The sequence below is a fragment of the Macrotis lagotis genome, chromosome 1 (genome assembly GCF_037893015.1).
Source record: "Macrotis lagotis isolate mMagLag1 chromosome 1, bilby.v1.9.chrom.fasta, whole genome shotgun sequence".
NCBI lineage: Eukaryota > Metazoa > Chordata > Mammalia > Peramelemorphia > Peramelidae > Macrotis > Macrotis lagotis.
In genome coordinates, this window is record NC_133658.1 from 263,339,568 (window position 1) to 263,354,570 (window position 15,003).

Here is a 15,003-nt window from a genome sequence, read left to right on the forward strand (position 1 = left end):
AGTCCTTACCTAAGTACAGGCAGAATAAAGTATCTTGGTATTATAATGCAGAGAGGTTCCTTGGCTCAACGTATCCTCTAAAATCATCCTATGAGAAAATGAGAAAAGCCTAGGCTAGGTCAGATCTTCAGTCCTTGGCTTCTACAGCAACTGTTTTTCATTGTCTAGTGGCCAGGGTTAGATAAGATGGTTACTAAATTATTAATTGATTGGGATTCTACATCTTGGACCCTATTATTTCCTTTCCCCTTACCCCCCAAAACACCTATTTGTTGCTGTTTTCCTTCCAGCTCAATGTAAGGCAGTTTCTGACTGCAGAAGAGTTAGAATCAATTTGCTCCTTAAATAGCAGCAGTCCAATGCCATCATCAGTTATACCTGGAGGTTAGTTGGGGAAGAATTGACTTCTCTTTCATCCCCTGAATAATACTCTTGATCCTGTTCCATCTTTTTTAAACCAGATTGCCTCCTCTATTATCTCATTAATGTTTAAAAGTCTCTCCTTATCTACCAGATACTTCTCATCTGTGTACACTATACCCCTCCATCCTTAAAAAAACCCTCATTTGATCTGATCATCTTGCCTATTGTTCTAAATCTTATTTCTCCTCCCTTTCTTGGCTAAACACCTAGAAAAGACCTATAATAAGTGTTCCTAAAACCTCTCCTTTCTTCTCTCCCTCTTTTTTGAACTCTGCAATCCTGTTCCCAAACCTCATCATTTAACTGAAACTATTCTCTCTAAAGTTACCAGGGATCTTTTAATTGCTAGATCTAATGGCCTTTTCTGAATCTTTCCTGCTTGACTTCTCTGAAATCTTTGGCACAAACACCTCTTCTTCTGGATACTGTCTTCACTCTAGGATTTCTTGACCAGGTAATCTCCTGTCTCTTACCATTCTCTTTTGGAGGTTTATCTAGGTATTGCCTAAGGGTCTATACTGGGCCCTTTTTTCCACTCACCCAATACTAGTAGTCTCTTGATCTCTGCCACTTTTATGGATTCAATTATCATTTCTATGCACATAATTCTTTTATCCATTTATTTAGTTCTAACTTCTCTCCTGAATCCTAGACCTGCAAAAACAAGTACCTATTGAACATCTAAAAACTCAGCATGTCCAAAAGTGAACTCATTACCTGTTCCCCAAAACCCTCCCTTATTTGGAATTTTTCAGTTACTGTTGAGGATACCACCATTTTCCCATTCACCTTAGTCTTGTATCCTCAACTCCTTACTGACAATTTTTCCAATGTGTTGCCAAGTTTTATTGTTTCTACCTTCACAACATCTTTCACATACACGTCCTCCTCTACTTTCACACAGCTGCCTTTTAGACAACCCTAATAGCCTTCTGGTTAGTCTCTTGCCTTCCTCAAATCCTTTCCTATTCTGACATTTTCTAATCAGTTGTCAAAGTGATGATCCTAGAGTTCAGCTCTATCTATGTAATCTTGCCATTTAATGAACTCCAGGGATTCTTATGATCTCCAGAATCAAATATAAAATCTACCTTTTGACTTTTAAAACATTTCACAATTTGGACCCTTCCTATCTTTATAGGTTGCTTACACTTAACTTGTCTCCATATGCTACACAGTGGATAGATATGGACCTCCTTACTGATTCATGCACAAGACACTGCTCACAATTTCTCTATTCCATTCCTTTTCAACTGCTATTCCTGGTGCCTGAAATATTTTCCTTCCTAACTGCCTCCTGGTAGTTTTACTCAAGACTCTGTGCAAATTAATGCCTTCTCTTGGAGAGGGTTTTCCATTTACAGTGGTATATCTTCTATATAATATACTTGCTTGTATTTGGTCTCTACCATTAGAATGTTTGTTTCTTAAGGATGGGAACTGCATTTTTGCCTTTCTCAGTTTCCTCAGTGCTTAGTACAATGTCTGGCTCTTACACTTTATTTTTCTTCCTTAAGGATATGATTTCTCTCTCATCACATTCAACTGAGATTAATGTATATCATGGAAACAATGTAAAGACTAACAGAATGTCTTCTGTGGGGGGTGGGAAGCAAGAAAAGGGTAAAAATTGTAAAACTCAAAATTAATAAAATCTTTCTAAAGGAAAAAAGAGGAGCATATTATCTTGTATGTTATTAAGATTATATCCTATATGATTTCTCCCTCTTATTCCCCTATAATTCAATCTTTTGCTAATGCCTGTTGATTTTTATTTTTGTTAGCTCTCTTGCATATACTCTCCTCTCTGCTCTGAAACTGTCACCACCTTGAGGTAGGCCCTCATTACCTCAAGCCCGGACTATTTCAATAGCTTGTTGCTTGGTATCTCTGCTCCAGATTACTCCTCTTGCCCCATTCCACACCCCCCCCCCACTTATGAAAGTGATCTTCCTAAATCAAAGGACTGAACATATCATCTTCTCATCCTCCATTCAAACTCCAGTGGGTCCCTAGTCCAGGATAAAATACAAAATTCTGTTTGACATTCAAAGCCTTTGAAAATTTATTATCTCCCTATCTTTCCAATCTTCTCAGATTTTATACTCCCCATATTCTTAGCAGCTCAGTGACACTAACTTATATGCTGTATCTCACACAAGAAACATGTCCAGAATATTCTCCCTCTTCATCTCCAAGCCTTGGGTTTCAAGTCCCAGATAAAAAGCTACCTTTCTATAGGAAACCTTTCTCAATCCCTCTGAATTATGGAGTTATTAATTATTTCAAATTTATTCCAATTATTTTCAAACTGTAGGTAGTTTATTTGAACATTGTTGTTTGTATATTGTCTCTCCATTAGATGTGAACTCCTTGTGAGTAGGAACTGTCTTTTCCCTTTATTTTTCTGGCACGTAACTCCTGATATAGAGCAGTGCTAAATAACTGTTTTTTTTTACTGGTTTTATGTTATCTTGCTATTTGGGTGATTAGCTCTCCATTGAGGGCTGCGATTGGTTTTTATTTTGCTTCTCAGTACAAAGTGATTCCTGCATATGTTAAGTACTTCAATGCTTACTGACAAACTGAGAGTCTCAAATTTTCATATAAAAAAAGGATGCTTAAAGAGGATACATTAGGCTGCTACATAGAATCAGAGGTTGATCTTTTTCAGTGCTCTGCTACTGAATACTTTTGATAATTTACTTGTTTTATCAGAGTTCTGACAATCAACCTAATTTAAGTCCATTTGACAAAATGCATTGTTCAAAGTACAAATAAGAGTAGCAAAAAAGATTAGGCTCCTCCTCCTATCAATACAAGGCTCAACAGATCTATGAAAACAATAAAAATAATAGCAACAAATGTATTTTTAAAAAAACCTTACTATCCTATTTTTTTTACCTAAATTATTCAGAGATTAAGCAACACTGCTCTAACTAATAATTGAAAAATTATTGACTTTAAGTGTAGTCACTAGACTGGATATGTGGAGTGTGATTGTGCTTCAAATTAGAAAAGTGGAAAGATATGAGATATTATGACATGTTATTTACAATAAATATTTTAATCCACATCCCTTTCTCTGAGTGAGCAAAATATCTAGTATTACCAATTCTGATGATTCTTGCTCTAAAATTCTATATAAGAAATGCCGCATTGGTAAGACCAATTATAATACATCAAATTCAAAATTTTGGCTCAGATATAATCATAAATAATACTATAAAGAAATAGATAAAATACTATAGGATTTTGTGGATGAACACAAATATGGTCCATAATAATTCCTCTCAAAGGTAAGAATGTCTCCAGTTTCCTTCATAAACCATGAATTTTTCTAATTCATTAAAGAACCAAGTAATAATTTCCGTGTGTGTGTGTGTGTGTGTGTGTGTGTGTGTGTGTGTGTGTGTGTATAAAATCTTCAGCAATGATTTCCAAATGGTCATTACCCACTTTTGAGGGGCACATTTATTTTATATTATTACAATAATCTTGTTATGAGAGTAAACATAAACCCCCCCTCCTCCCCCAAGATGAGAAATCTCAAGAATAGTGAGAGAAAAAAATGTACTTCAGTTTGTGTTCAGATTCCAATGGCTCTGTCTCTGGGATGAATTGCCTTCTTTAATCATAAGCCCACCAAAGAAGTTGCTTCAATATTTTTCCCACAGTTGCTATTACTAGCAGTATTTCCCTCTATTCTATTCCTCACTACCCTCTTTCAACAAGTACAAATTCACTAAAAACTTTCTTTGTAATAATAACTACATCTACATAGTAATGTGCTCTATTCATTGTTTAGAAAAATGATCTTCAGATGAAAAAACTTTTGTTCAGAGATGAAAACTGACTTCATGGTATTACAGCAGGTAAAAAGAGGCAAAGTTGAACCCAAGTTTTCTGAGACTTAAAAGTTCAGTGTCTTTCCTCAATAAAACTTTTTTTTTGCAAGGCAATGGGGTTAAGTGACCTGCCCAAGGTCACACAGATACTGTATTAAGTGTCAGGATGAATTTGAACTCCAGTACTCCAGACTCCAGGGTCAGTGTTCTTATCCACTTCATCACCTACTTGCCCCCCTCAATACCACTTTTGCCTATCACAGTATGTAAAATGACAACATTAGACTAAATGACCTTTAAAGCAACTTCTAGTTCTAAAGATACATGAATTGAGTTCTGATCTTTTTAGTAAAGAGAGTCATAATAGGTTATGAAGGGAAATGAATAAATGCTAAAAGTATAACCCTGATCTTTTAAAGCTGACACCCCCAAGAAAAGGGTTAACAAGTTATCCCTTAGGATGCTTGGTGCCAGATTTAAAGGAAAATAAACCTTTGAAATGGTCTAATATAATATCACTTCTGCTCCTATAGCCTACAGAAGTTGCTCTAAAAGTTTTTGGAAAACTCAAATAATTCATTCCCAGAATTACAAAATTTGAGAGTTGAATGAGCATTAATTATCTAATCTAACCCATATAAGGAAGGCATCACCCACTATTAACATTCCCATTAAGTGGAGAAATCTAGTCTCTTCCTGGAGACCTCCCATCAAGGGACCCATCACCTCTTGAAGCAGCCCACTCCAATTCTGGACAGCTCCCTGTGGTAGGTCTTTCTTGACATCAAGCGTAAATCTGTCTCTGCAAAATTTGCTCATTGCTCCCAATCCCACCATTTAAAGTCAAATAAAACAAATCAAATCTCTTCTCCAAATTACAGCCCTTCAAAATATTTGAATAAAGCTATCCTCTTAATTTTCTCTTCTCCAGGTTAAATAGTTCACTTCCTTCAATTGTTCCTTATATGATAAGGACTCAAGGACATTCTGTATTCTGGTGTCCTCCTCTGGAAACTCTCCATCTTATCTTTCTTAAACCACTCCATGAAGAAAAATGTACTTCAAATGAAGAAATTAAAGTGATATTTAATCATATGAAAAAAAATGCTCCAAATCATTACTGCTTAGAGAAATTAAAATTAAAATAACTATAAGAAGATACTGCCTCATAACTATCAGATTGGCTAAAATGACAAAAGGAGAAAATGATAAATGTTGGGGAGGTTAAGAACAGTAATGACAGTAATGAACTGTTGGTGGAGTTGTGAACTGATTCAGACATTCTGGAGAGCAATATGGAATTATGCCCAAAGAGCAATAAAACTGATCATATCCTTTGATCCAGTAATACCAATACTAGCCCATATTAAGAAGAAATAATTAAAAATGGGAAAAGTTCCACATGTTCTAAAATACGCACAGTTGTTCTTTTTGTAGTGGAAAAGAACTAGAAATTGAGGTTATGCCCATCAATTCAAGAATGGTCGAACAAATCATGATGTATGAATGTTATGGAGTACATTTGTTCTATAAGACACCATGGGGGCAGCTAGGTGGCGTAGTGGATAGAGCACTGGCCCTGGATCAGGAGTACCTGAGTTTAAATCCGTCCTCAGACACTTAATAATTACTTAGCTGTGTGGCCTTGGGCAAGCCACTTAACCCCATTTGCCTTGCAAAATCCTAAAAAAAAAAAAAAAAAAAAAAAAAGACATCATGAATGGACAGACTAAAGAAGCATGGAATGAATTTCAGGAATTGATGCCAAGAGAAGAGAGCAGAACCAAGAGAACATTGTATACATTAACAACAATGTAACAATGTGAGCTGATCAGCCTTGATGGATGTTGTTCCCCTCAGCAGTTCATAGAGCTAGGATAACCCTGGGAGATCTGTACAATGTTATCAATATCCAGAAGAAGAAAAACAAAGCAAAACAAAAACCTACAGAATCTATATGAACACTACATTCACTTTTTAAAAATTAAAAAATTTTCTCTTTATGTTTTTCTTTCCTATCTCATGGTTTTCTTTCTTTTTCCTCCGTCCTAATTCCTCATATAGAAAGTGACAGATCTGTAAACATGTTGTACATAAATGTACATGTACAATGTTGGCCATCTGTATGCCATCGAGGGGAGGGGGGACAGGAATGAAGGGTGGAAGGAAATTAAAAAACTTATAAATATGCATATGCATGTAGATAAAAAGTTGAAAAATTTTATAACATGTACTTGGAAAAATAAAATCTCAATTGGGAAAAATAAAAATAACAAGAGGTACTCATACAGAATTAAACACTATATTTCAAATGAGCTTTAATGAGGGCAAAGTACAGTGAATGTTTTCTATGCCTTACAATGCAGCCCAAGACTGCACTAGGTCTTCTTGCTTCCACAACAAACTGCTGACTCATATTGGGCATTCAGTTCGTGAAACTCCTAGATCTTTTTCAAAATAAATATATAAGCCTGGCTTTCCCATCCTTGTGAAATTGCTCTCTTTGTTAAAACTTACATTTATGCCCATTTCATTTTATCTAATTAAATTTAAACTAATGCTCTAGGGTGTCAAGATCTTTTGGGGTCCACACTTCTATTCAATGTTATCTTTTCCAGCTTTGCATCATCTTCAAATTTGATGAGCATTTCATCCATATCAATTATCTAAGTGATTTAAAAAGACTAAACTGCTCAGAGTCAAGTCCAGATCCTTGGAGTACTCCTGATGAGATCACAATGACAATATACCACTCTATGATTCCAGTCATCAAATGAGTTCTGAATCTAATTATATTCTCATTAATTCATTTCTATAAGAAAAGCATAAGATACTTTATAAAAAAAACTTTGCTAAAATTAAGATAAACTACAACATATACCATTCTTCTCAATAACTTAAGTCTCATTTATTAATATTTACTTCCTTTTGTTTTTTCAAAGAGCTCCCAGAATAACAAAGGATGATAGAATCATAAATATTCCTACAGTTTTCAACCCTATAATCCAATTCAATTAAAGTTTCCAAGTCATATCTACATTTGCAACACCTTCTGCACCTATCCCATTCTCTCCTTTCAGTTATCCTTCTATTTCAGGCTTTAATGATCTATTTCAAGGGACTCCTATTTGGTTTCCCTACCACCAGTCTCTTTCCTTTCTTATTCCTCCTCCACAGAGCTGCCAAATTGATAACCCTAAAGCATAGATAGGACTATATTGCTCCCCTATTCAAGAAGCTGTACTTGCTCCCTATAGTTGCCAAGATTAAAATATAAACTTTGTCTTTAACATTTAAAGTTTTTCATCATTTGACTAATCTAGTAGATCCCTCGGGTTACATATTAACTTTAAAAACTACATATTAACATTATCAATGTTTTATTGCATTTCTTTTTTTTGAATATTTCTCAATTATATTTGAATATGATTCAGGAACTGGAGAGTGTTGCCCTGTAAGTTTTATACCTCTGCTCTTGTCTGTATTTACAGACAGATTTTACATTATTCCCCCTATGCATTCTATATTCCAGTCAAATTATCTTCCATGCTTTTCTCCCCATAGTAGACTGAATTTTTCATTTCTACCTTTGCATTCAGTCTGCTCCAAATCTGGAAGGCTCTTCCTCAGCCTCTTGGAATCCCTAGGTCCCTGCAAGGTTCGACTACAAGTACTCTTTTACATTAAAGGCTTTACTTACAAGACTCTAGGGGGCAACTACCCCCAACCAGGTCTCAGCACTGTCCCCCAATTGCTTTATATTTACTTCAATATATATTCTGTATTTACTTATTAGTTTATGAGTTGGTCGTCCCAACCTCTAGAAGAATGTGATCAACTTAAGTGCAGGAACTTCTTTGTTTTTCTATTTCCAGCACCAGACACATAGTAGGTGATTAATAAATGCTTGCTAAATTAAAACAAAGATCACCAATGTAACACTTGTTCTCCATGCTACTCTATATAGCACCCTTTTAAAATGTTTCTCTCAAAAAAAAAAGCTAAACATCTTTTCTGTCATGAATTATATAAACTGTATGACATATGCTATCTTCATGTTATGGTTCTTTATTTGCTACAATTTAATTCATGAGCAATAACTGTCCTTTTCACACTATTCAGTTTCTTTGATTTGTGGCAGTAGGCACTGATTCCAAAATCTGGGATTATTTATAATTCAGAATACTGATCAACAGGAAACAAATACTCAAGTTACCCAAGATCTAAGAACTTAAAGGCATTAAGTAGATTCATAGATGACACTATTCCTGTCTATTATGTCTCTAAATTATATCAGAAGGGGGAGGGACAAGAACCAGGGGGAGACTTTTGCTGTTCAGTCATATCCAACTCTTTGGACCATAGCACTCTAGGCCCTTCTATTCACCAATCCCTCTTTAAGTCTGCCCAAGTTTATGCTCATTATTTTCATGACCCTATCTATCCATCTTATCCTCTGTTGGCTCTTTTTCCTTCAATCTTTCCCAACATCAGGGTCTTTTCCAATGAGTCTTGTCTTCTCATTATGTAGTGAAAATATTTAAATTTTTTGTTTGTTTTTTATATGGCCAAAGGATTTAAGTATCATCTAGCTACATATATGGAGACTACTTAGATTCTTAATAGGTGAAAACAGTGTTACTTTGAATATGCTAATAGTTCTCTATACTAGGCAGCCTATAAGAGTTTTATAAATTAAGTACTGTAAAATAAAACAAAAAGCTATGTTTATTTTGTTTTCCTCCTGTTTTAAAATTTTGAAACAGCCCCATAATAAGGAATGCTTTAAAACTAAAAAAGTTTTTCATTTTAGCTCACAAAATTAAATGCCTAACAAACAAAATTAATTCTACTGACTGTTGGTACAGTCACCAAATTCTTCTTCTTTTTTTTTTTAAGTGAGGCAATTGGAATTAAGTGACATACACAGCTAGTATCCAATATCTGGTCAAATGTGAACTCAAATCTTCCTGACTCCAGGGCTGATGTACCACCCAACTGCCCCACACCAAAATTTTTCAATTATGGAACAGAAACTCCTTCCATAATCAATCACTTGCTCTTTCCTATCAAGAATAAAAAATTGGCACCACAAGCAACAATTTACATTTTTTTCCCCTCAATTGAGTTAGGTCATTTTGGTTTTTGGAGTGAAGATTTCTGTTTCCAATAGTTTTCTTAAAATAGCCTTGACCTATGATGAAAAGAGTCCATTTAAAGCTACTTTTAAAACAAATGGATAATTTCAGGAAATTGTCAACATCTGTTTTCCCTCATGGAATTAAAAAAAAGAACAAAAAAGTAAAAGAAAGAAAATGGAAAATTTGACTTTTTATAATACTCTGGTCCCTGATGTTCTCATTCTACTAGGAGATGATGGTGTGCTCCTTGGGGAGATGAGGAGGAGCTTTATAAGGGGAAGTAAAAAATGAAATGAAGAAAGATTAAGTGGTTAACCCAGAATTGTCACTAAGTCACAGCGTATAAAACAATTCAGAACTTTTGACTAAATCTAGTTATCTTAACTAATTCCCATTACTTCATTTGATCAGAATATTCAAGGGTGTTAAACAAATGAAATATTCTATTTAGATACCATTTTTATGTTATTTATCCAGTTACAGATTTAAAAAATATATTTGCTGTTGGCAAAGGGACAGTCAAAGAAATTATTCAGAGAGAGGTAATTTGTTCAAAGAACAAGGAGGCTAGCGTCACTGGATTAAGGAGTATGTGGGGAAGTGGTGGTAGTGGTTAAAAGCTGGAATATGAGGAGTTTTGAATGCCAGAGGATTTTGTATTTGATCCTGGAGGTGCTTGGTTTGAGTAGAATGATATGACATAGTTAGACTTGCACTTTAAGATAGCTGAATAGACAATATACTGGATTGGGGAGAGGCTAGTGGCAGGTCAACCAAATCAGTTAGGCTATTGAAACAGTCCAGGTAGAGGAGATGTAGACCTGAACCAGAGTGACAGCAATATCAGAGGAGAAAAGGAGGCATATTTGAGAAAAGTTGCAAAGGAGAAAGCAACAGGCAATAGAAGAGGGGTAAGCAATTGTGAGGAGTTAAGGGTGACACCCAGGTTGTAAATCCCAGAAATCAGAAATCCCATAAGAGGGAAATTTGAAAGGGATGGTTCAGTTTGGGATGTGTTGAATTTATGATGTCTATTGGACATCCAGGTTCAGATGTTTGATAAGAAGTTAGAGGTACAAGTCCACAGTTCAGTAGAGTGTTAAGAGTATATAAATAGATCTGAAAATCATCAATCTGGAGACATTTGAATGCATGGGAGTTGATGAGAGCATCATGTGTAAAATAGTATAAAGGGAGGAAAAAGGAGGAAGGCACAGAAAGAAAGTCCAGACACAGGATGGAATGTCTTGTGTGAAGGACAGCACATAGTCCAGTGTCATTAGACTATGATGTAAGTGTAAGGATGTAAGAAGAATGGAAAGGTAGGGAAGGGACAGGTTGTAAACGGTTTTGAATACTCAACAAAGGTTTGTATTTTTGATCCTGTAAGTAATAGGGATCCACTAAGAAGATGGCTTGGAGGGGCAGCTAGGTGGTGCAGTGGATAGAGCACCAGCCCTGGAGTCAGGAGTACCTGAGTTCAAATCCGACCTCAGACAGTTAAAATTGCCTAGTTGTTGTGACCTTGGGCAAAGCACTTAACCCCACTGCCTTAAATTAAAAATTAAAAAAAAAAAGGAAATGGCTTGGAATGAGGAGAGGCTGTGACAAGAAGATAAATTGAATGTGGCCCTGCTATTTCAAACTCAGTCTATAATGTCCTTTCCCCATGTCACCACTACCATTATAGTTAACTAGGCTCATAACCACAAGCTATCTTTGATACTCTCTTCTTCATCAGCCCCTACCTACATCTCACCATTTGTCAAATACAACTCATTCTACACCTGCAACATATCTCTGCATTTACTCCTCTGCAGAGACCCAGCTACTCTCCCCTCCTATTTCTCCTGTCTTCAATCTATTTCCCATTCAAAGGCTTTGAAATCAACCATCATAGTCCTCATAAGGCACCACTGATCACATCTCTCAAAAACTCCAATTAGTTTACTGCAGAATAGTAAATAAAATATTCTAATCTTGATTCAAGGTCTTTGACATTCTGACTTTGGTTTTTCTTTTCAGTCATTTCACATCACTCTCTTTCATATACTTTATGTTCCAGTCAAAAGGAACTACTTGGGTCTTCTTTTCCCTATTCTCAATTTAGATTCTTCTCAGGCTGCTTTTTTGCTTATTTCATTGTTACCAGGATCAGGGAAGGTTGAAGCAAGAACAAACTGGTGACACTGAATAATTCTAGGAAAGCACAGACTTGATCTTTTTCTGAGATTGCCTGTAGGCAACATGAAAAAAGCTATGAGAACCAAGGCCCCTGGGCGGGTGTAACTTAACTTGCTCTTATACTGTATATACTGAGCTGGTGGAAAATAGGGAAGAAAAGTCAGGAAGAAGAGCTGAGTAACAGAACAGAAGAGTTCTGGGTATCTCATTACCTAAAGGGCTTTCCCTACATAGCTGTGTCCCCCAGATTATTCCTACCTCTGGGAAAAATTTCATGTGTGGGAAGCACTTCAATTCTTGGGCATGAAGAATATCAAGGTGCTGAGCAATGATGACACTGTAACAAAGGTAGGTGACAACTGCATCTTTGAAGACACCATCTGTTTTTTTTCTCCCCAAGCACATCTAGTGTTATAGAGTCTGAAGGATCCTAAGTTACCCCCCCCCATTTCCAGGAGTTTCAGCTACTCTAGTCCAGTCTTTTCCCTAATGTTGCCTTTTTCTTGAACACTTCCTTTTCTTATGACATTTCTCACAGTATTTTGCTTGGACCTCTTCTGTACACCTAACAAACTTTTCCTTGTATCACTTATTACTGCTTATATCTTTACATGTTCCTTATTACACTGTGTCAAGAATTATAGTTCTTTACACATAGAAGACACTGTTTGTTAAGTAACAGAATATAAGACTAGTACCTAGAATGGCTAAAACACCAGTTCAGAGAGAAGAGTTTCTTTTAGTTTGTAAAAAAGTCGTGGAATGGAAGTTCAACTTAGATTTAAGAAATCTATTTCTTGAAAATTTTTTTCTTGTTTTTAAATTCAATTTTATTTTGTTTTATTTCAAATTCTGTCCCTCCATCCATTGAGAAGGCAAGAAATAGAAAATATATTGCTAATAGGATGTCATATAAAACAAATGGAGGGGAGGGAGAGCAAGAAAAAGGGAAAAAAATGCTTTACTCTGTACTCTGAGGAGATGGATAGCATGCTTCATCATTAATCCTTGATGTCGATCAATTGCTAAGTCTTTCACAGTTGACTTATCTTTACAATTTTGCTCTGTGTAAACTGTTCTGGTTCTGTTCACTTTGCTAACTTACTAAGTTTTTCTGAAACCATCTCCATCATTTACTTTAAGTTCTGACAATTTAGCGCCAACCTAGGAGCAAACTGAGCAGTTAAAATAGAATCACAAAGTTCACTGTGCTTGAGTATAATTCTTCTCACTTCTGAAATTCTATGATTTTATAATTTAATATACTATTGCAATGTCTAATTCAAATTTTAAATCCATGCCCTGACTCTGGATGTTAATTATTGTAGACACAATCATTTCCATGGCTAGTAACACCATCAGGTTATAGTTCCACTCATATAAAACAAATTATAAAAATAATAAGCTATCTCCAAAATTATTAGAACCCTGTCATGAATCATTTAGAACTAAAGTGTCATCTTTACATGTCTGCAAAGCTTAGATCTGAATCCAAGATTTCAGAATTATTCCTAAACATAGGTGAATAAAAAAGTCACCTGTTTGCACAAGTAAAACTTGTACATATTCAAAATATCTTGAAGATAAATTTAAATTCTTAGTCTTCACACAAAACTTTTCAGAGTGCATCCTTTTAAGACCATAGCACAGTGCTACAGTCTACCAATTGCTTAAACATCTTTAAGCATGAGCAGAGCTATCCGGGTGAAAGTTCCATTTCACCTATATAAAACCAATTATGCTGTTGCATGTAAGGCTATCTTTATATCCAGTATTTTAAAGGAGAAGAATTTAGGCTGTTTTAGTATGTTAATTTAAAATACACTTTTCTAATATGATTGAATTAAAAGGCAGGTCACATTGTTTCATGCTTCTAAAAAGAAGTCAAATTTGCCTAAAACCAATGATAGAAAATAAAACCTCAGACACCATCAACAACTATTTAGTAAGCACCTGCTAAAAGCTCTGACCTTAAGTCAAAAGTACACCACTGCACCCAAATAATAAAAAATATGCTAAAAAGCATATAGAAACAAAATTATCTCACCTCATATATGTAACCTTGGATTCAGTAAAGGTTGTCTAATTTTACGTTTCCCTTTGTCTTCTTTTAAATCTCAAATGCCTAATATGTACCATTAAGAAGGGGTAGAAATGTTTTTAAAAGAAGCAATGAGGAAGATCAACAAAAATTGCTTTTTTTTCCTGTAACGCTTCCCCAAGGCCACACAGCTAGGTAATTATTAAGTGTCTGAGATCGGATTTGAACTCAGGTCCTCCTGACTCCAGGGCCGGTGCTCTATTCACCGGACCACCTAGCCGCCCCCTAAAAGAAAAAGTTTTTAATGATGAAAATAATATTGAATGTTTTCCTCACCTGTCCATTTTTTTCTTGAAATGAAAAAGTTCCAATTGTTCATAAAACACGCATGAACCATTCAGGACTCGCCTTTAAAATGATTCCACTAACAACAAAAGACACTGGCCCCTTGGGGAGGGGGCCGTGAGCGGAAGTTCGGGCCTCCAGCCCGGGGCTCGCGGGGCCGGAGGGGCCGGAGCCTCCGGGGCCCGCCCCGCCGCGGGGCCGAGGACAAGTCCGAGGAGAGCAGCGCCTGGCCTGGGGAGTCCGGGCCCGGAGCTGGGCCGGCCCGCGCCGCCGCGGGGCTCCGGCTGCCCCCCCCCCCCCCCGGCGATCCCCCGGCGGAAGCCAGGGCCCCTCCTCCCCCCACTAAGCGGCGAAGTGCCGGGGGCCCCCCGCCGTCGTCTCCCCACTTCCTCCGCGCAAGAACGCAGGGCAGATGCCTCCCCGGGGGGGCCCCGGCCCGCCCCGCCCCGCCGCCCCTCCCCCAAATCCCAAGTCCAAACCGGGCCGGCGGGGGCCCAGCCCGCCGCCTCCCGAAGCCCAGCAACTGTCATGGCCGCAGTCCGGGGGGGCGTGCGCCCCCCGCGCCCCCACACTGCAGGGGGGCCGGCGGAGGGCGGGGGCCGGGACTGTTACTTACAGTCATCTAAGTCATCCTGCAAGTCCACAAAATACAAGGGGATCTCTGAAACCAAGAGAGACAAGGATCACCAGCGGCGCGGGGCCGGGGCGGGGGCCGGGGCGGGGGGCGCGGGGCCGGGGGGGGGGCGAGGAGGAGGGGGCGGCGGCCGCGGCCGCCGCCGGAGGAGCTGCGGCCCCACTCACCCGCCATCTTGGAGCGGGCCCGAAGGAAGCGGCCGGGGGGCGGGGGGGGGCGGGAGGGGCACCCACTGGGCCAGTCCGGCGGAGGGGAGGAGCGGCCGGCCCCGCCCGGCCCATCCCCTCGCCACGCCTCCGCGCGCCCGTCACGCGGCCGGGGCCGAGGCCCGGGGGCGGAGGGAGCCTCGGGGGGCCCCGCCCCGCCCGCGCCTCGCCGAGGTTTGGG

The 15,003-nt window shown here is 38.2% G+C and overlaps 1 protein-coding gene across 3 annotated transcripts in view; it reads left to right on the forward strand.

Moving 5' to 3' along the window:
- VAPB (VAMP associated protein B and C) overlaps window positions 1-15,003 on the forward strand; it is a 182,922-nt gene that overhangs the window by 69,031 nt on the left and 98,888 nt on the right. The gene's annotated exons all lie outside the window — the stretch shown is intronic.